The 22,258-nt window shown below is 38.5% G+C and overlaps 1 protein-coding gene across 11 annotated transcripts in view; it reads left to right on the top strand.

Annotated features, from left to right (window-relative positions):
- DOCK4 (dedicator of cytokinesis 4) overlaps nt 1-22,258 on the top strand; it is a 472,223-nt gene that overhangs the window by 163,689 nt on the left and 286,276 nt on the right. The gene's annotated exons all lie outside the window — the stretch shown is intronic.

Below are 22,258 nucleotides of genomic sequence, written 5' to 3'. Positions count from 1 at the left end.
CCTGTGTTACCCCCATGGTGAAATGGAACAAGAAACAGATGGGTAGAGTAGAAATGGTATTGGGTTTGGAATCTGAAGATGTGGATTTTATGCCCAGGTTTATTGTTACACAGTAATTATATGATTTGGCATAATTAACTTCCAGCATTTTTGAAATTGTTTTTTATCCATGGAATGGTGAGTTTGTCAAAGACCCCACCAACCTTCATCTGAAATTTGTTGTGTATTCATATACATTGAATTACAGCATATTGTTATGCTTAAAAATCTGTTAAAGGTTGTGATTTGATTAAAACGTTAGCTAATATGGAAATATACCATGACCCCATTTTCTTCTCTCCCGTATTCCTTCAGGCCAGAGGAAATACAGTTTTAACTTCATAATTGCATATTCTTATCTACTCTGACAGCTACACCTCAGGGTCTCACCTCTTCTGAAAAGAATTATAATAATTGGGCATTCTGTGACCTTCCTGTCACAATAGATGGGTATTGGAGACTCCAGAAGGATTTTTATTAGTAGTGTTCAACAGTATTTCCCTGTTAAACCCAAGAAAAATAGTTCATCAGACATCTCAACTCAGAGCTGCATCTGAGCCTGAGCTGGTATATGTTATCATTGTCTTACCAAAAAATTATATTTGATCATTTGTCAAAAACGTAAAAAAAAAATTACCTCTAAATCCGTCATCCAGAGATAACTACTTTAGACACTGCATATACTTAGACTTTTTAAAGTCTTTTCAGACATTGCATATATTTTGACTTTTTAAATGCATGTTCATAAACATATACATATGTATAAATTTAATGCACAATGTAATTACATACACATTTTTTAATGGAGTAATACTGCATGAACTATTTTAGAATCTGCTCCTTTCATTTAATGATACTTTTTTTTTGGTTCACTCTGCCTTAGCATCTACCTATTTATTGAAATGTGTATTGGGTCACTGTGCCTAATAATGTATCTATTTATTGAAATGTATTTGTGGGTTCACTGTGCCTCGGCATCTTCTGTACTTACTGAAATGTGTGTGTTGGTTTACCGTGGCTCATCATCTACCTATTTTTTGAGCTGTGTGTGTTGGTTCACCATACCTCAGCATCTGTGTTATTTATTGAAATGTCTGTTCTGGTTCACTGTGCCTCCACAACTATCTATTGAAATGTCTATAGTGGTTCACTGTGCCTTGGCAAATGATACTTCTTGATCAGTTTTTCATGTGGTTAAATTTTCTCCTACAACATCCTTCTTAATGCTGTCTGGTATTTCTTCTGTATGGGGCACAATGATTTATTTAATTAAGCCATTATTATTGTACATTTTGAAACCAAAGTACAGTGTCTACATGTGGTAGAATTTCCCCTGTATCACTTAAATGAGAAGGTGTTTCTCTTTAGAATTCTGATGAGTTAGAAGCTAAGATTTCCTAGTACAGAAACTAGAAATTTAATCTCTACTGCTTGAGAATCTTGTTGAAGAATTTCCATTTAATTGCTTTTTGTTGTTTAATATCAGTTTCATTAAACTTTCTCTAAAGCATTTTGACCTCACTTAAAATTGGGTCAGTATACATATAGAGAGAGTCTATTTTCCCAGGTAGTGGGTTACATGCAAGGTAAGTTATAAGTCTGGGCCCCAAACCACTTACATTTTATTAGTAAAAATAGCAGTATGAATAAGGCAATTACAATAGAATAAATGTGTTGTATGGTAGGGTCTGAAAACTTAAATGCTAACTGAGGCCAAGCACGAGTATAGAGGTCTAGGTGAAAATTATAGGAATAATTTGAGACTGTGTTCTCCATCTAAAGGGATCAGGTGTTATTATTTAACTCAAACTCAGTTATTAACATGGGAAATAAAGACGTGGAGTAACTAGGTTCTCTGATTTTTTAGGAAAAGCTGAAATTAAATTTTTTTTGAGAAAAACTCCTAATTCTTAAATGTTGGCAGTAGTTATAATTGTTTTTAAACATAGTTCTGTCCAAACAGGAGATGTCTGCGACTCTACTCTAGCCCATATACCTAGGTAAAGCTGGCTCGGGGGGCAAGTGGTCAGCAATTTGAGAGTCAGAAAATCCTTCAGAAAGATAAGGCTTTCCTACATTCATCATTCCGAGGTTAGTTTAAGGATAAGTATAATTTATAAAAACAACAACAACAGCAACAACAAAAAACAGAAGACTTCAAGTAGGCAATTACTTAAGGGAAAAAGTGGAAAAATGACAGTTTATAACTAGATTTATGCATCTTTAAGTCCCCCCCCCCCAAATGAAATCCTCTTTAAAACCTTCAATTTTCTACATATCACAGTAAGTGCTTGGTAATTCAATGTTATCAGCAGGAATTGTGGCAGGGTTCCTTCCACTGTAGGTAATCAGGAAACATCTTTTCATTGAAATAATAATGTAAAAGTTGGAGACAATTCCGACATCACTTATACTTAAGAGTGGAATGCATCTGAAGTGTGTGTTGAAATATGGATTATGATTCTGGGGGATCTTGGAGATTCACTGAGCCGGAAACAATATAATATATCATGGTAAGAGAGTGTTAACACTCATGGCTTCTCTGTTCTGCCTCCTCCATCTAAGTCCCTTTCCTGTTATTCACTTTGTACTGTGAAAAAACTAGACTACCTCTTCAGAAGCAAAGGAGCAGCATAAAATGAACATGAACACTTCCATGGATAAATCTGCTGGTATGCACCATATCCTAGGCCTAGAAGATAGCGACATTGGTCTAATATGTTGCCTTTTTAAAAGAGTTCCTGTCGAGTTGGAATAGCTTGTAGCCACAAAACATTACAGTTGGTGACTGAAGAACAAGGATTTAAATCAGCCCTAGCTGGCTCCAAAGGTTATGTTCTTTCCTTAGAACCAAACAGAGTTTGACTTCTTTGAGAATTATCTAGCTTCTTCTGCTAGCATTTTACTTTTTTTGTTACTTTGGTCACTTGGAGGAGAAATGTGACCCGCTGGTGTTGGTTGTCAAGACACACACTTAATGACACTAAGGGGGTAGCCTGTCCTGGGTGCAGTTGAAGCTCCACAGCCAGTGGTGGCACAAGAGTGACAGTACTGTCACCTCCAGACTGTTCTTGACCTCACTTGGCATATTGATCTTCAGCCCTGATCCAATTATGTAGCAGGGTGACATTAGTATTTGTCATCACTCAGCTGCTTTCGTTGCTCCTCCCTAAAAAGATTTTGAGGACTCAAAAGTCTCCAAAATAGAGATGACCTATTGATATGCCTGCTAATTAATTCTTCAAAAGCACTTTGACCTCAACTCCATATTTTTTCCTCTGTGCACATTTATGTGGCTTTATGGCTTCCCAGTCCCCCAAACAACAAATAATGGCTTTACATATTTTTAAAAAATGAGATGTACTCATTTTATAAAATCTAAGTAACATGGAAAAATAAAAAGAAGACAGTTACAAAGCACCTCCAAATCTTACTTGACAGATATAAAATGTTATGATCTGGGAAATATCAGCCTCTTCAAATATACGGATAGAAGGATGAATGAATGGATAGGTAGACAGGCATGAATAATTTTATAACAATGCTAACCTGCTGTCCATGCTATTTTAAAGTTTAAACCTTTACATTTAATAAAATGAAACTGGATAACCTTTTGACTTCTGATTAATTTTATCATAAAAAATTAGGAGGTTGGAGCCATAATGGTATTATAACCATTAGAATGGCTGAAATTAAAACTACTAAAAATATAAGGTTTATATGAGGATATGGAGCAACTGGAACTTTCATATAGTCCTGGTGGAAATGTAAAATGATATAGACCCTATGAAAGAATATCTCTTATAAAATTAAATTTACCCCTATCTAATGATCTTGTAATTCTGCTGGTATTTATTCAAAAGAAATGAAAACCTATGTCCACAAAAAAGTGCAAGAGTGTTCAGATTTGTTCCTAATCACAAATACTTAGAAATTATATAAAGAAACTGTATAGTCATGTAATGGAATAATAAATTTTAAAAGGACTATTAATATACACAATGACATGGATATATTTCACATTATATTGAGCAAAAGAAGGCAGGCATAATAGAGTATCTCTTGTATGAGTCCGTTTATATAATGTTCAAGAACAGCCAAAACATTTCTGTGGTCATAGAAATCAGAACAGTGGTTGCCTATGAGATGAATGGGAGGAAGATTACCTGGAAAGGTGCAAAAAGGAAGTTTCTGGGATGATGGTAACATTCTATATCCTAGTTGGGGCATTGGTTAAACAGCTACAGTTTGCAGATGTTTCTCGACTGACAATGGAGTTATAGGCTGACAAACCCATCGTACAGTAAAAATATCTTAAGTTGAAAATGTATTTAATACACCTAACTTACTGAACATCTTATCTTAGCCTAGCCTGCCTTAAACGTGCTCAGAAAACTTACATTGACCTACAGCTGGACAAAATCATCTAACACAAAGCCTATTTTGTAATAAAGTGTTGAATATCTCATGTAATTTATTGAATACTGTGCTGAAAGTGAAAAACAGAATGGCTTGCCTCCACTGCCCAGCATCACAGGAGAGCATTATACCATATATCACTAGCTTGGGAAAAGTTCAAAATTCAAAATTTGAAGTGTGGTTTCTACTGTCAGTGTGTATTGCTTTCACATCATGTAAAGTTAAATCCTGTCAGGCAGGGGGCACGGTGGCTCACGCTTGTAATCCCAGCACTATGGGAGGCAAAGGCGGGTGGATCACCTGAGGTCAGGAGTACGAGACCAGCCTGGCCAACATAGTGAAACCCCTTCCTTACTAAAAATACAAAAATTAGCTGGGTGTGGTGGTGGGCGCCTGTAATTCCAGTGACTTGGGAGGCTGAGGCAGGAGAATCGTTTGAACCCGGGTGGTGGAGGTTGCAGTGGGTAGAGATCATGCCATTGCACTCCAGCCTGGGCGATGGAGCGAGACTCCGTCTCCGAAAAAAAAAAAAAAGAAATCCTTTAAGACCACTGTAAGTTGGGAACTGTCTGTATATATATTTGTCAGAACCCATCACACTGTGCACCCTAAGATCCGTACCCTTTGTTATATATATCTCAACATAAAAATTTAAAAGCAAATGAAATTTAGACATTTTAGTTATTACATATTGTCTCCCTGTTATGAAACCAGAGATTAACACACTTGTGCTTTCTCCCACCTCCCCTTATGTTGCTTGTGTTATTTTTTTCTTTTTTTCAGGTTTCACAACATTCATTCTCTGATCTACAATCATAATGCCCCAGTTGTTTAGTCTTAGTTCTATATTTAAATGGATTCTGTGCTCACCATTAATCCTTTTGCCACAGTTTTTCCATGTCTGATTATTTATTTTTATTCATTTCTTGTTTATCCAAATTTTCATTGTCAAGTCCTTTTTTTTTGGTTTGTTTATTCTAAGGAAAGACTCATGGGTGTGCTATTTCCTGAGTTTTTACATGTTTACAGATGCCTGCCTTTTGTTTTTATGCTTGAATTGCAGATTAGCTGGATTTAATATTCTTGGGTCATACCTGTTTCCTTTTTTAAAGACATGGGTCTTCTGACACTGAATATTATTGTGAAGATATCTGTGGTCAGCCTATTTTTCTTGTCTTTCTCCCTCTAGTAGATAACTTCCTTTTTATATTTGATACTTGAAGTTTTTTTATTCTTTTAAGATCCCAGATCAAAGAACAATTTTTTCTTTCTTATGTTCAAAAACTTATTCAAGTTATAGCTCGATTTTTTAAAAATTATGTTTAAATTTTTGCTGGTGTAGGAATGCCCTTTTGATCTGCACATTGACTTCTTCCTTTATTCTGGAGAGCTTTTTTTAAATGAGTGTTGTAATTTTCTGTAGTGCCTGGTTTTGTTTTGTTTTTTAATATGAACACTTCTGTGTGCAGAACAACAATCATCTTTATGTTTGTTTATCTCAGTTCTTCATGTATTACATTCTCTCTCCTTCCTTTAATTTCTTTGTCTTTCCTGCTGCACTCGGTGTGATTCTCTCTCTACTCCATGCCATTAATTAGATTTTCACTTCCTCTGCCCCTTGCTATTTCTAATTTGTTTATTAACTGCATAATACTATTGTTCTGTTTTCCATGCATTTCCTGATTTCTACAGTCTTCCCTTTTGGTCTTTTGTTCTATCTTCTAGTCTTTGGTCCTTGTTTTATAGAATTCATAGTTTTATGAAGTTTTTATAGAATGTGACACATTCACCGAAAGTCTTCTTATGTTTCTGGGGTTATATTTCTTACAGTCTTAGTTTACATATGTCTTTGCATGCTAGATTTTTTTCTTTTTGTAGTATATTTTTATAATTGTCCTCATTTCATCTCACTCATACATAGTGGAGGCCACTCTCCACATCATCTGTGTGCTCTGACCACGCAGAAGTGAGTTCACTTGATCTTATTTCTACTTTATCTGGGACTAATTTGTCTTCCAAATCCCCACCTACCATTTAAGGGCTGGCTATTAGCTTCAATGCAGTGCTTTTAATCCAAGGGTGTGAGGGTAGGGAGAACTCAGCTGGAATGGAGTACAGTTAGGGGTCCTGGGTATGGGTTGACCATCTCCGTGTGTCCAGGACTTTCCTAGATGAAGCATGCAAAGTCCCACATCATGAGAAACTTCCTCAGTTCAGAGCATAAAAAGATGGCTGGTTACCCCATCTTTCTCCTTTAAGTTGTTTTTTTTTTTTTTTTTTTTTTTTTTTTTTTTTTTTTTTTTTTTTTGAGACTGAGTCATTTTTTCTGTCTCCCAGGCTGGAGTGCAATGGCAGGATCTTGGCCCACTGCAACCTCCGCCTCCCGGGTTCAAGCAGTTCTCCTGCCTCAGCCTCCTGAGTAGCTGGGATTACAGGTGCACGCCACCACACCAAACACTAATTTTTGTGTTTTTAGTAGGGATGGGGTTTCACCATGATGCCCAGGCTGGTCTCAAACTCCTGGCCTCAAGCAATCCACCCGCCTTGGCCTTCCAAAGTGTGGGATTACAGGCGTGAGCCACCGCATCTGGCCAAAATTTTTTGAATACCCTAGGCCCCTGCCCACTCCATGCAGCCATGCGTGGTTCAACTTGACTCCAACTCTGCTTAGTATCTTGGAATGTGGTCAGGGTGCCTTGGTACCTACAAGAGTCTAGTCTCAAGGATTGTTTCTTTCTTTATAACTTTCAATTCCAATTCAACTTCTCCAGTTTAGAGAATTTAAGTGAGGATGTTCAGGGTTTAGTCAGCTGATCCTTTTTCCTCATTACCATGTGTGGGGCAGAGGACACGGGCCAGATTCAGAGCCATGCTAGAGTTTTATTCCTTTCCTCCACCTGCCACTTTTCAAAAAATAGCGTATAGTGTCATTTTCTTGCTTAGTTCCTTTAAAAAGATATTTAAAAATTTTTTATTAGCCATTTGAAGAAGGAGATTCAGGAATCGTGTTTGATTCCACTATGGTTACCTGGTTCATTGTAAAACTGTGGTTATCTCAGTCAGTCAGATGATTTAGCCTTGTATATCATCTCTTTCTCCTTCCATCCTGCCCTCAAAATGCACACATGAACAGCTCTTTCTGTATTTCCCATATGAGTATGCAAGTGAAAATATTAGGTTTGAGAGAGCTGAGAGCCAAAACGCAATCAAAAGCACAATGGATTAGCCCATGAATTGAAAATGTGCTCCTTTCTTGCAGGATTTGTAAGTTTAGATGCTATCATTTGAGAACTTTTATTTCTAGGTATTGCTTCAGATTGAGCACTATATTTCACATGGAAACATTAATGATGATGTGATTTTTATGTTGAGCTTACTAGTTCTCTTAAGACTTATTTTTTCAAGAATAAGAAGATTATGATTCTTCAACAGGAATGTAGTGGCTCAGATTTCCAAGGACTGTGTTATTTGGGGCAATGAGTGCGAATGTTGGAAAACTAGTGCTGGCTCTCTCCATCCATGTCCTTAGCGGAACTGTTTTAATAATTTTGTGACCATGAAAGCTGGTCAAGCAGTCATAACCCATGAAGTCAAGAAAGGTAAGTACAGTCCTTACTTCCTGAAAAGGTCAGGAAAACAGTGATACAGCCTAAAAGAGGGTAAGGTTTGAGTTTTGAATGAAAATGAGAAATTATTGCAAATAAAATTCAGAAAGTAATTTAGGGCACACCTTGAAAAGTATTGCTGAATTCATTAGCAGGATGTAGCATGTGCTGTTAGAATAAAAGGCATTTACTGCTACTCTCCCTGAAGAGGGATTTTTGCTTGGTTTTATTTTGCTTTTTGTGGTGGGGTTGGGAGTATTCAAAAATCCACATAAATTTGAAGTTTTGTGCTTTTTCACCTTTCTCTTCTTTAAGCCTCAAGCAGTAGGTAATGGGCCATAAAAATGATTATTTTTATATTTGTTTTTGTTAGCCCATTTTTTTTCTACTCTAGAACAATGAAGAAGCTTGGCCTATTTTTAGATTATGATGTATCTGTCTGCATATTGCATTTCACTTGGAATTATTTGCTTTATATTGAGCTTTTCAGAAATATGTGCAGTATAAAAATTGGAAATTTTAAAATATACTGTGTCTCTTACTCGATTGTTTGTTTACTCAGATTATTGCTAAAATAAACAGACATATTTAGTGATTGAAGTCAGAAGTTATTACAATGAGCTTTATTTTATTTACATTTGTTAGCTAAATTAATTAGCACTTTAATGCCTCTTTTCCCCTTTAGGAATGTTGTAAAAAGATACTTTTTTCTTTCCTCAGAGATTAGAATGTCTTTTTTTTTTTCATGGAAAGTAAAATATATTAGAGAAAATTATTCAGTGGATGCTTAAATGCTAATTCCAAGCTAGAATAAAAGGTAGTACATTTATTTTCACCTCTTTCCTATCCTTCCACCTTTTTAAGGCAAGTGTGGGGCTTTGGGGAAAATGAGCCAATAAAGATAAACAACATAAAATCACAATGATATGGCTGGAAATAAAATCTGGCCTACTTTTCAGCAATTTCTTGCTGTTCTATATGGTGTTCACATCATGCATGGGAATCTGACTGCAACACATTGTTGTGTAGGGAGGAATTCACAATAAGACAGATCCTTCATTGGTTCCTTACAACAAATACCAAAATACAAAAAGGCCCTTTTTAAAAATAAAGCAAGCAACCTCAGAAATGGAAGCCAAGGAGAGCATTTATGTGAAACATCATTATAGTAATATGTGAAGGTCTTCCTAAAAATCTAATCAATTTATTTGTATAAATAACTTCTTAATTTGTAGTTGGTAGCCATGCACTTCGGATTGCCAATTTAAAATAAACAGCACCTTATACTTAATTAGTTATCAAACATTTTAGTTGAAGATGGCACAGAACTTTTTTAGTTTCTGTGTTTGACTAGATATTTTTGTATATTCTCTTCCTAAATATTTCATAATGTTAATGCAGTTGAGGTTGGGTCAGAATAACAAAATACTTTTCCTCCAAGATGATGTACACATTGTCACCCATCACATTTTTTTTGCTATCAAAATTTTCTAAGCTTGCTATGACCTACTTAAGGGTCTTACAACAAGATTAAAAATTCTAGGGAATTTTGTTCCACAGACAGCGGTGGATTCAGTGCTTGTACTTGTATTTCCCAGCTTTGTTCCTATGGAGATAATGGCCAGTCTTATCATGCAAACCCACTGCCTTCTTTTTTGGTAGACATGCTTTTTGTTTTGACTCCCAGGAAGCAATACTGTTTGAATTGTTTGTTGGACTTTGTAAGGTACCGTGCATGTATCTTTCAGTATTTCATCAGGAGACACTTTATTGACATGTTCACCTCACTGTAATTCTGGTTTGTCAGCATTTCTCTTATAAACCTGTATGTTTCAGCGGTCCATTTAATAGTTTTAAGAATGTTCTGGAGTAAAGCAAGCACTCTTCCCGTGGCAATAAGATTAATTTGAAGAGGCTTGAAGTGATGAAATACACATAGCAAATTCTCTTTCAAAAAAGCCAGTTGATGAATTGCAGCTCAGGAGAGAGAAAAGAAAGAGTGGTGGGGAGTGAGGGAAGAGGCTGGAACTTGATTAAAGGTTAGGAATCAGTGCACACAATGGAAGGTTATAAGAATTGGGCCTGGTTTTCTTTCTGAGAAGTTTGTAGGAAGATGTGATCAGTCTTTAACACTATAAAGCTTATATGAGGAAGGACAGAGAAGAGGGAGGGAGGGGAGGAAGGAAAAAAGGAAAAGAAAACTGTGAAGATAAGAAAGTGGAATTAAGGTTTCCTAAAGAAACAACAACAAAAGCCTTTGGTGTCTCACTTTCACCAGGTGAGGAGTGATGCTCAACTCCACTGAAACCCAGCAGACAAGACAGGGAGTGGAACGACTATGTGAAGGATGTCTCAGTTGGGTAGGCAATGCACTGGGCTGAAGGCCATCCTTATTTGCTAGGTATCTGAACCAACCCCTCTTTCCACATCCTTGGATCCAGTGTCATCCTTTCTTGCTTTTTTGTGATTGCTAGTGTCTGATTCTTTGACCTAGTTGTTAATAGATAGTGGTAGTATGATGCTCCTGCTATTTGTATAATCTTCCTGCTGTTTTTCCCTCTGCCCTGTTCTGGTTGGTGGTACTACATGAAGAGGACAGATAGGCATAGCTTCACTATGTTACACTGCAAATCACGAGAGAACATGGACCAGTGACTTCTGCCTTAAAAGGCATCATCCTTGTCCTACATTGAACCTCTTCCTGAGTATTTGCCATAGATCGTGGCCAGTGCTTTTACAAATGACAATCCCCCAAAATTCAAACTTGCTTTTAAAAAGTTCATGAACTGAGAAATCTGAGGAGCTGACTTAGCCTATTGCTGCAGCACCTGTTGGGTCCACGAGTTCATTGTATCATCAGAGCTCTCTCCATCCCTCTGTGAAGACTTCTTCTAGCAAGCTTTGTCCATGTGGCTCTAGGCTTTCGTCTGTCTCAGAGCTCAAAGTCCCAAAAGATGAAAGATCTTTCTCACCAACTCTGGTTAAAGTTTGAAGGAAGAGTCTGTTAAGACTTTTCTCATTGCCCAAATGAGAGGGTGTAGAATGTGTGGGGCCTGTAACCCTCAAACTACAGGAAATAAATATAATTATTAGAAAAGATGAAAGGCAAGCTGCACCAACAATGTGTGTTCACTACAGCCACCTTGCTCCTGTTTCATGATTTTTGTAGTTTCATTGTGGTTTAGAAATACTTGAAGGATGTTAATCCATTATTTAGCTGCATTAATTGAGGCCAAGTGGGTTATTCACAGTTGACTTTGAACAGGAATTTTGTTTGTACAGCTGAATGTATGTCTCAGATTTGAGCATTTGCTGTTCAAATCCAACATGAATGCCCATCCCAGCCCTTTTCTCAGTCTTGAGGTGTGTTCTCCTTAGAAAACAGATTCCTGTATGCTTGCTGTTACACTCCCAAATGCTAGTTTAGGCTTAAAAGGTCATCTTTTCTGCATTCTGCAAAATGAAGATCCTGATCCTCTATATTGTTCAGTAGGAATCTGAAGCCAGCATTTGAATTGGAGATGTGACATGCCAGTAGCAGAGTTCTTGATACCATGAAGTTTTCATGCAGATGTAACGGTTCTCCTGTGGAGCTGCTTTGCTTCTATTAAGAAAGCAAATTCAAGTCATTTCGAATCAGAAAGTTACATTTGCAATGATTTAGATATTCAGATCTTTTTTGAGATATTATAGCTATTTAATTGTCATGAATATTCAGAAAAACAATGAATCATGATACTGTTTCATTTTAGCCATATTTTGCACAAATAATTTCTTTCTGTGTTGCATCAGTAGTTTATACTTCTAAGAATTAAGTGGGCTTAGATTGGTTCGAATTAGTGTCTCCTTCTGTGGACACATGCAAACAAACCACCCAGTGAGTGCAATTACCGTCTCCATTAACACTGCTGTCTGTTGGAACTAATGAATTTCCATGTAAGTTCAAGAGTGACTGCTGGCTGACATTTTAGATTATTCAACCAGAGTGACAAGTTCTATCCTTTAAATTAGCATGGAGGTTCAAGGGTTACTAACAGTTCTCATCCAACCTCAGTTTGACTTTGCAAAAGATGTTGCAAACACCAATTGCTGGTCTCGTACTGCAAATGAATGGTAACATTTTATGAATTATTTTTCCCCCATTTTATTTTCCTCCCTTTGAGGCTGTTTAGGATTTTCATTTTTATACAACAGTTTCATATCCAGAACCTGCCTGAAAGAAGCAATTCTATGCTGTATAATTTGAGAGGTTAAAAACATTCTTTCTTCTCCAGGGTTGCCAGGAGACTCAGATATGCTGGGGTGTGAAGAGTGGATGTGCATTCTTCACACGGAAGGTTTAATTGAGATTTTGTTTTCTGGGAGTGGCCATCCAGCCTTTCTGTACTTGTACATTCACAATGATTAACTTATCAGGATGTGTTGGGTCCAGTGGACGCCAGTGATGGAGCACAGAACCAAGGAATGAGCAGGCACATTTCAGAGCTGGGTGCCACCAACTAAGTGATGGATTTTTCAGGCGCAGCAGGAAGGGGTCAGATGCTGAGGAGCAGAAGAAGAAAAACTCAAAATTGTACCTTACTTGCAAAATAATATTGCAAGATAAGCACTACTGGGTATCTGATTTATATTTGAGGTAGACAATAGGAAAGTTCTAGCCACAGCATTAATTATTATGTTTAAATAATTAGCGGTCTAAAAAATAATCAGGACCATGTGAGCAGGTTTGAGCAGTAGGATGATTCAGTGTGAAATGCTTGTTGTCTAACGCTGAGAGAGAAATGGACGAAGGGAACCCAGTGAGGCAATTAGAGACCTTTTGTAGCAAGACTGAGACATCAGCAACCTGTGCTCAGTTTTCAGTGCAGCTGACTGTGTCAGAGAGCAGAGCACTGCTGTCTTGCTGTGTAGATGATGATCAGAAGTGTTCATTCATCTCTGAGTTTCCATTTTGCTTGATCCAAGTTGTTGAGAAAGCTTTCCTTTGGAGTTAAAGTTTCACCTACTTGCTAATTCTTAAAGAGACTAGCCAGATCATTTTAAGTTATTATTCGACAATTACAATTCAGCCATTTCATTGGGCTGATAAACCTTTAGTGCTGAGATTATGCTAGTGAGATGATGTAGTTCTGTGTTTGCAATAGTGGAGTAGCGGTTTTCAAACAAGCATTGATAGGTCCTTTTGATGCAAGGTCTGATCTCCATTCTGCCAACAAAATACTTTCCCTTTAGGAATAGGAATATGTATTCTCAGAGTAATATGTAAGGAAGATATAAGAAACCATTTCTTATCTTTGCTTTTACCTATTAGATTCTCAGCCCTCAGAGGGCTTGGATTTTGAACATATTAACATATTCCTTTGTTGCAGCCTTCTTCAGGTTAATCTTTTTAAAAAGTCGATTTACCACTTCCCATTGCCTTCTCATCCCTCTGGGACCTGTACTTCATGCTCTAGTGATACTTAGCTACCAATTGCTCCCTAGATGGCTTGCTGTTCCTTTCCTTTCTCTCTTGCTATCCTTTTCGTCATTTAAAACTCAAGTTCAGGGCTATCTTTGTCATGGAGGCTTTATTGTCTCTCTCCCAGATGTATCGTTAATCCTCTTCTATGTACTACTGCGTACTCACCTTTAGTTCTGTCTTTCTCAAATGGAATGGTAACTCTTTGGTTTCATGGCTCTCTCCTTCACTAGACTGTGAGTTCGGAGAAAAGACTGTGATTTACTCACCTTGTCTCAGCTTCTTTTCTTGGTACTCAAATCAGTGCTTAAGAAATGATGTTGAAGGAAATTGTGTTTGGAGAAGGATGTCAAATAAACATTTGAAAAATAAACCCAGTCCCTTTCTTTTTTCTATTTTCTGAGCCTGTGCCTTGATGGCTCCATACAATCAAAGCTCTTTGGTGCAGCCCGGTTTCTTAGCACGTGAGTCTTCCACTTAATTAAGTTCATTAAATCTGCTTTGACCAAAATAACAAAAGCCAAATGAGCTGATATGTATCATTTGCCTATCAGTTTGGTGCAAACGATTTTTTATTTAGTTAATTGAAATTAACTAAAAACATAAGTAAAGGACTGGGCATGGTGGTTCATGCCTGTAATCCCAGCACTTTGGGAGGCCGAGGCAGGTGGATCACCTGAGGTCAGGAGTTCGAGACCAGCCTGGCCAACATGGTGAAACCCTGTCTCTACTAAAAATACAAAAATTAACTGGGTGTGGTGGTGCACACCTGTAATCCCAGCTGCTTGGGAGGCTGAGGCAGGAGAATCTCTTGAACCCGGGAGGCGGAGGTTGCAGTGAGCCGAGATTGCACCACTGTACTCCAGCCTGGGCAACAAAGCGAGACTCTCTCTCAAAAACAAACAAGAAAACAAAACAAAACAAAAAAAGGAGTAAAGAAAGGTAGCCTGTCTCTATACACAGTTCCTTTTTCTGGGCCTAGAGGCTTGGGACTTTAGAATTCTGTAAGAGTCTCAGATTTCTCCAATGTATTTGTGAGGTTGAATTATGTTATTATTTATCCTTTTTAATAGTTGTCCCAAATGATAAAGTACCATTGAGTAGCAAATGAGTTCATCCAAGCTCATTATGTCCTTACCTGGCCCAGCCGAGCAACATTTTCTGTTTACAGCTGAAGATCAACCTCCCACCTCAAGTCACTTTCAGTCATTTCCACTCTCTTTAATTTGAACTTTTGTTGCATTTCCAGTGGAAGTTCAAAGTGCCCTTGAAGTGAGATGACCAGGAGAGTAATAGGCAAGGGAATGGAAGTTGGAGAGCAGGAGTGGAAAACACTTTCTGTAAATGGTTCGATAGTATATATCATAGGCTTTGGGGGCCATATAATCTCTGTTCCGACCACGGGACTCTGTCATTATAGTGCAAAAGCAGGCATAAACAGTAGGTCAATGAATGAATGTAGTTATCTTTCCATAAAACTTTGTGGACACTGAAATTTGAATTTTATATAGTTTTTACATGTCACAAAATATTACTCTTTTAAAATTTTGTCGAAGAATTTACAAATATAAAAGCCTTTCTTGGCCCACAGGCCTTACAAAAATAGGTGGCAGACTGGATGTAGCTGGTAGGCTGTTATTTGTTGGCCCTCTTTTAGGGCAGCGGTCCCCAACATTTTTGGCACCGGGGACCAGTTCCATGGAAGACAATTTTTCCACGGACAAGGGTGAGTGGGGGGGATGTTTCAGGATGAACTGTTCCACCTCAGATCATCAGCCATTAGGGCATTCAATTCTCATAAGGAGCGTGCAACCTAGATCCCTCACATGTGCAGTTCACAATGGGGTTCACGCTCCTGTGAATCCAATGCCGCTGCTAATCTGACAGGAGGCGGAGCTCAGACAGTAATGCTCACCCGCTTGCCACTCACCTTCTGCTGTGCGGTTGGGTTCCTAACAGGCCAAGGAATGGTACTGGTCCATGGCCTGGGGGCTGGGGACCCCTGTTGTAGGGGACAGGTGTGCAAGTGGTAATGAGGCCTTTATTAAGCTCCTCCTATGTGTTTGATAATATACTAGTGTTAAGAGTTCTGGGAACTCAAAGTTTAGTGGAAGAGTCTGTTGCTTGTGCAGATAGAGAGGCGAGTGCAATGAGAGGGGCTTGCACTGGGTATCATGGGAGTTCCAAGGTGAAGCCCCAGGGTTGGGGGAGTTGGCTGTATGCTTGTGTAGGAGTAGCCAGGGAAGGCTTTCTGGTGGAGGGGACCCTCTCTTAGTTGAGTCTAAAATGATCAAACAGTGAATGGGGCTGTTCTCAGCAGAAGGAAACACATGAGCAACCTGGAGTTAGGAAGCAGCATTGTGAGTGATAGGAACTACAAGGATCTGGTGTTGCTGATAAAGAAAATAAAAGATAGTGAGAGAAGAGACCCCAAGTGAGGCAGGCAGTGGGCCAGGCCACAGAGGGTTAGCACTTTATTTCATTAGTCATGAGGATCCATTGAAGGGTTTTATGTGAGAGGGATATGATTGACTTCGTTTGGATAGGTCATACCGGCACCTGAATGGAGGAGGAATCAGAGGGGCTGAGAGGCAGGAGCTATCATTAGGGTGGCTGAAAAAGGAACTTATCACATTGATAGAGTTGGCTATCCTCTCCTTGGCCAGTCAGCACTTTAAACTAAGACCAGAAGGGCAAGAAGTCTCATAGGTCTCACTGCTAAAATAGCTCAGATGCACAGTGAGTAGCTACTCTAACCCACGGTATAAATCGGAAGCTGGGTCTGTTGTATTCCTTGTCCTCATCCAGGGAATCTTGGAGCTTGTGGTGATTTCCCTTGCATAGAGCCTAATTGGAAGCTCAGTGAGAGCTTAGAGAACTCAATGAGAATGAGGTAGAAAAGGCAGCTTTTTATTATTATTATTATTCATCACTGAATCCCTAGCACCCAGCATGGTGTCGGCGTATGGTAGATGCTGAGTGAATATTGAGGATTTGGCTTATGTCAGCATTTGGAAGACATCTGTACTATCATCAATGTCACTAAATACTTTAGGTTGGTCTTCAACATTTCTGTTGATTAGTGCTTTCTCAATGACCAGCTGTGTTATGCAAACTAACTTTCTTAACTTGGAAATTTGGTTATTTTGTGAGTGTATTTAGTAGCATGAAATAATGAGAAAGAGGTTGTCCTTTCCTGTGAAGTTCTGTAGCTTAGAATATAAAAGGTAAGACATTTAGTTCAGAAAGGTTTGTATCACTTTGCTAATTATACATTATGCACAACCAAGAACAGGCCTTGGTAGCATTGTTCATTAGAGCCCCAAATTTAAAAATAACGAATGTCTGTCAGTATGCAATAAAGAAAGAAATAGTGTTATTTTGAGCAGAGGTATGACGTGATCTACCTTAAGTTTTGGAAGAATCACTCTGGCTGTCAGTGGAGAATTGACTGAGGTCAAGGTTTCTGAAGCAGGAAGAGCTTTAGAAGGCTGTTAATTATCCAGGCTACCCATGATGGTAATTTGACTAGGTTGGCTTTGGTGCAAGGGGCAAGAAATAGCCAGATATATACTTTACAAGTAGAGGACAGTATTTGTTGATGGGTTGGGTAAAGGATGTAAGAGAAAGGAGGTAAAGGACTTTTGGCCTGAGTAGCCGGGAATGCATTGGCCATTTACTGGGATGGAAGGCTAACAGTAGAGCAGATTTTGGATTGTGGGTTGAGTAGGGTGGGAAAGAGAGTTCAGGAGTTCGGTTTAATAGAGGTATTAAATAAGAAGTTGAATATACTAAGTATACTAATCTGGTGTTCAAGGGAAAAGCTCCAACTAGAAATATCAATTTGGGAGTCTCAGCGTTTAGATGATATTTAAAGCCAGGAGGCTGAGACAGGCCCCGTGTGATGCTTGAATTATCCAGTATAATCATTACATTTTTAAGGCACATTGATTATTTTTATGAAGTCATTTTATGTGAAAATTGAAAGCATTGCATCCTTGTATCTCCTCAAAGATACATATATAAATAGTCTTTCTTGAAAAACAAGTCGAGATGAAAAACAGAATTCACGTATACATGATAAACATTTTCTTGCCACGGAAAGCCGTGAACAAAGCAGTTTAGGAAGGACACGCATTGAACAGCATTTATGACTGATAAGGAAAAGAGACATGTTTCTGTACTGCGTCACTTAGTCTGCTGGCTGGCAGTAATGTGAAATATCAAAGTTTTATTTTATTTTTTTAATGACATGAAAAGAGCTAGAATATAGATTAAAGAGTAAGTCTGTTTTTGAGAATAATTTTTGTTAATTTCTTAAAGACATACAATTAATTGATAAGTTGAGGATTTTCTTTATGGATTTTCAAGTTGCAGAAATAATGCTGCACAAGGTATGCACCCCCTTTCAGGGATGGAGCACAAAATGCCTGTCTGCCTATTTCTCTTTCATTAGTATTCTAGTGGTTGGATTCCAAGGACAGAGTTTTTAAAAACAAACAAAAGCCCTTCAATATTACTGATTTAAAAAATAGTAGAAAGGCTAATAACCTAAAATCTCTGGTCTCTGATCCGGAAGGCATGATGTCATCTAATGTTGTGCTTTCTTCCTGAGCTTTTGCTCCGTGAGAAGCAAAGGATGTGTTTTTATAAGGGGAAGTGTAACTGTGCTCTGTCACCCTGTCTGGCTGCCTTGGATGCTCTTTACAACTTGAATAGGAGTAAACACCAAATCTTAAGGGGGAAACAGAGGCTTTTGCCAAAGCTCTCTGCATTAACTCAGCACCAAATTCAGGTACATCTCACAGCTTCAATGCTTCTCCCTACACATGCTTCCCTCAGCTTTGTAGAGCAACTCTGGAAATCATTCATGAAGGATACGTAGAAAAGGCTTCTCAGCTGGACACGGTGCCTCATACTTGTAATCCCAGCACTTTAGGAGGCCAAGGTGGGCAAATCATTTGGGTCAGGAGTTCAAGACCAGCCTGGCCAGCATGGTGAAACGCCATTGTCTACTAAAAATACAAAAATTAGCTGGGCGTGGTGGCGGGCACCTGTAATCCCAGCTACTCGGGAGGCAGAGGCAGGAGAATCGCTGAAAAACCGCTTGAACCTTGGAGGTGGAAGTTGCAGTGAGCCGAGACCACGCCACTGCACTCCAGCATGGGCAACAGAGTGAGACTCCATCTCAAAAACAAAAAAAGAAGAAAAGGCTCCTCTTTGATTGAAGTGGTACTTGAATTCTGGGGGCAATTTACAGGCCTTTCGCTTCCTTAGCAGGAAATTGCAGCCCAGGAACCAGAGTTTGGATATTAAGAAAATAAGCATTTCATCAGGGAAACATTTACTGATGCTAACTGCTTGCCAGGTGATTATAGGAGTAGTCAAAGAAATGGTCAACATTGACAGCTCACATGCCTTTGCTGCCCAGGTGTGCTCATCACTGTGCTGAACACCATCCATGTTCTCCATGGGACTCATTCCATTCCCACAGAACCCTGTGAGGCAAATACTGTTATTACCCAAATTTTACAGTCTGAGGAAACTGAAGCACAGCACGGTTAATAGCTGGCTGGGCTCACATTGTTAATAAGTAGCAGGAATGGGATTTGAACCCACCTGTGCAGAAGCCTGAGCCATGCTCCTCACCGCTACTCTGTGCCTGCTTCCCTCTCAAGGAGCAGTAATTACAGCTGGGACAGCCATCAGCTGGTCAGGGGCGGAACCCTCTCCTGTACCACCACCGAGCTTTGTGACCTTTGGCAAATTGCTTCTCTTGTCTGGCCCCAGCTTTCCTCATCTATAAAATACAGATAAGAATACCTACTGCAGAGAGTTGCTGTGAGGAGTACTTGTACTATATTTGTGGATACTTCTGGCTCAGTACATAGAGTGGTATCCAGTCTGCGGTAGATGTTCCGTAAACATTGAGTGAGTGATTATACCGCGCTAAACACATACCACAGCATTTCCTAGGGGGAACTGAATAGAGACAGAGGAGATTGCATGTGAAGGGGAAAAGGTAAACCTTTCTGTTCTAGGTGTTTTTCACACTGTCATGACATAGAATATAGTACCAAGTGAATGTCCCTGCTCATGGTTAGTGGTCTTTTGCAGTTTACAATTTTGACATTAATCGGAAGCATAAATAATCATATGCATATTTTTTCAACGTAGCATTTAGTATGCCCTTCACATGATACTGAGCTTTCTGGGGTTTGTACTGGGCCTACTCTGTAGTCTGTTAGTGGTGGAGATCAGCTGGCTCATGTAAACTGGGGAAGCTCAGGGCGAAGAAACTCTGGAAGAACCCGTAGACAGGGCCTTGATCCTTTTTGTGTATAGTTGTGTTTGACAGCTGTGAATGGTTTGGGAACCCTCTGAGGAAATATTAGACTAGAACTCCCCTTGCAATAAATAAATTAAAATACATAAACTTGAAGGAAGCTGTTGAAAGATGGGGAAAATTAGCTTCAGAGGAGACATGGGAGAATTCATGGAAATGATGGGATCCTTTTTGGATGAAATACTGTGCTTCTTCTGGTGCTCAGATTCATGGAGTGGACCCATCTGACTTGCCCATGGGAAGGCGTTAGACTTCCTCCTGCACTGTAAGCGGCCTCAGGAATTTTTATTCCACTTTATGTGTAGAGCTATGGATGAAATTCAAGTAGCACTTCTTTTCTGAGCTAGTCAAAGGATAAATAGGTATTGTTTTCTATTTACTTTCAGTTGTATCTACCCCTTTTCTTCACCTAGGTGTAGGCCCTTTGAGAACAGATACCTAGTCTCCTATATAGATGAAACATTTCATATCTCTGGTATTTACCTCATCTATATAAAACATAGCTAAGAACTAACAAGTAAGTTTCTGAACTACCAAAACAGATTTGCCGAAGTGTGCTAAAGCTCCTCATATTCATTGGTAGCATTTTATTGATTCTTTTTTATGCTTAAATATAAAAGGCTGATTTCTGGAGCAAAATAGTTTAGAAGAGAAAAATCATAATGGCTTTGGGCGTCAGCTTTTGTCCTTTGTGTACCCTCTAGTGTTCGTCCCCCAGCATGGCTGGACATGATAATGGGCCATCTCCCATCCTCACTTGGCCTCCACCTTCGTTCCAGCTGTTGTTGTTGACCCTTTCAGAACTCTGGGGAGAAATGGGCAGGAAAACGAAGTACAAATAGTTGGATAAGTATAGAGAAAATTTAAGGAGTTATGCTGAGAAATCCCAAATGAAATTTGGATTAGATCATGTGTTAGGATTAGATCATGTTTTACCAAAGTTCTGATGGTGACAGAACATGAAAGAAACATCTAAAGCCAGGCCATTGTGATTGGCAGTGACCACACCTTTTCATTATATTCTAGCTCCCTGAAAAGCCCAGCTTTAGTTCACTTATTAAATTTCCTTAATTTTTTTTTTTTTTTTTTTACTTTTAGGGTACCAGTGACTCTTTGGCATAGAAAGCAAAGTCAGTTTGGGCCTATCTTCTGTGCCACATGGTCTTACGGTGCTCTCAGGTTTGAGTTTCTGAAGGTATGATCGTTTAAGTCGGAGACTACAACACATGATTGACATTTCCCCTTTTTCCAAAACAAATGTAAATTCTAAAATATTGGTTTTTCACGAGGCCAGTCGGGATAAGCTACAGACTGCATGAAGGGCATTAAGTGTTCAGACCGATACTTGTTTTGTTTAGTTTTGTTTTATGCTTTAACAAGCAAAAGGACCTGCCACAGCTGGGGAATAGTGTGAAGGTGAACTTTTTTACCTGGGGGGTTCAAGATTGATGCACAGTGAGTAGCTTTATGTAAGTTACTTCTAGCAGGACCCAACTAGATTTTGGAAAACTGACAGAGTGATCTATTATTTCTACACATGTATGAGGATAAAAAAGGTTCAGTCTTGTGGCAAAGAAAGGAAAATATTAGCTCTTAACTCATCTGTTTTGAGGAGATCTTGGTTAGCCTGTCCTGTTTGCTTATTGTCAGAACTCAGGTGGGTGCGGAGCAGGTGGTGATTGAGAAACACTCAGTACTTGTATATATCTGTCACACAGCTTCAAACACAATGTAGGAAAGTTTTTCTGTACAATGCTGGGTATTTTTAACTCTGCAGCTCCAATTGTAAATTGGGATTTTCTGCCATAATATGACTTAGTTCTAGGCTTAACTCCTAGGTAAGCAAACAAACAAATTGACTTTCCTGGTTGCCTGTGTTTTTAGGAAGAACTCACAGCAAAATGCAGAATTTTTTTTAAAGACTTCATCCCCTAGTAGGCAAATCTGCTATTCTGGATTTATTAAAAAGTTTAAAAATTGAACAAACATTTAGTATACTAAAAAGACCTTAAAACTCAGTGATTAAAAAATTCTCAAAAAGTATCTTAATTTTTTAATTGTATTTCCTTTAGCTATAAGAGGTAAAGATAGGAAAGACAGCAGGGAAATTTATTTAGTTATATTTCCATTTTACCAGAAGCTGATAAACTTAGAATTTTTAAGCATATAACTTTGGGGTCTTGATGGCCTATGGTCAGTGTTTTGATCCATTCGCTTAGATTTAGAAATAGCTAAATTATTCATTTATATAGATTGCTTTTTAACTTCCAGAATTCATTAAAACTATATTCACATTAACACGTATTATTAATAGTGAAACTATTAGTAAATTGTCAATATAGTTATAAGATATAACTATTTGTTAGTAATAACAAATGACTGTTAGCA

The sequence above is a fragment of the Pan troglodytes genome, chromosome 6 (assembly GCF_028858775.2).
Source record: "Pan troglodytes isolate AG18354 chromosome 6, NHGRI_mPanTro3-v2.0_pri, whole genome shotgun sequence".
NCBI classification, from domain to species: domain Eukaryota; kingdom Metazoa; phylum Chordata; class Mammalia; order Primates; family Hominidae; genus Pan; species Pan troglodytes.
Note: the sequence above shows the minus strand (reverse complement) of the source record. Positions and strands in the feature narration are given on the sequence as shown.